The following is a 1,001-nucleotide window of genomic DNA, read 5'->3' as shown; positions in this document are numbered from 1 at the left end:
ACTAGAGTTGAATCCTCAAAATTCACTGTGGCAAAACTTTTACAAACTAATTTTCCAAATGAGGCTTTCAATTGATAGATTTAATTTAATAATAGGACTGTTCCAAGAGCAACTTCTGCCCAAGAGCCCATGCTCCTTATATTTTGGTTATTAAATATCACACTTTGATAAGTTAACCTGTACTAGAGGTATTCATAATGTTGTGTTAAATGTAAAAAGTTTCACCATGTTAAATGTTATAAGTATAAGATTGTGAGCAGCCCTATTTAAAGTCATGTTAAATAGAAAATGCATAAGAGCTCCTAGCGGATTTTCCGAGCAACTTGTTTTATAACCTTTCCTTCCTAAACGTCATGTCATTGTTTACTTTTAAGTATTAATTAAAGTAATTTGTTACAACATGCCTATATTCAGTGAGAAAAGTGGAAGTTGTGTGAAAGTTTGACCAATGAGTATCTTGTTGATCTTCTAACTTGTGAGATAGAGAATCAAGATGATCTAAGTGACAAGTATGTTTTTAATTATAAAAATATACAAAACAATACTTTCACAATTAAGATACAAACTATGTAAAAAAGTAACCTAACACATACAAAATAATGACGAGCTCAGTCGGTCTGTTTCGTGACGTCATTCTCCATTTAACAGACCTAGTTGTTGTTGTTGTTGTTGTCTGGGGCTTTAGGTCGTAAAACCATGAGGTCATCAACGCCCATGTTTCACGCTTTATAATTCTGTTTCATTTACATTTATAATTCTATTTCACTTTATTTTTCTCTTTAAATAATTTCGAAAAAAAATTTAAATAATTACTTCTTTTGGTATTTTTTTATTACGTATAACAGATTTTATGGTTTAAATCTTATTCAAAATGCCATTCTTTTTTAAGAAAACTAAGACCATTTCCACGTTCTAGTGGTCATCATTCAGAGCATCTGATACACTCGGTCCTACTCCCAATCTACTCAAGTTCGCAGAATAAAAATGGCATTTCTCAAATA

Source organism: Halyomorpha halys, unplaced genomic scaffold (genome assembly GCF_000696795.3).
Source record: "Halyomorpha halys isolate HHAL.00 unplaced genomic scaffold, Hhal_1.1 Scaffold509.1, whole genome shotgun sequence".
Taxonomy (NCBI): Eukaryota; Metazoa; Arthropoda; class Insecta; order Hemiptera; family Pentatomidae; genus Halyomorpha; species Halyomorpha halys.
The sequence above is the reverse complement of the archived record's forward strand: the minus strand, read 5'-3'. Positions refer to the sequence as shown.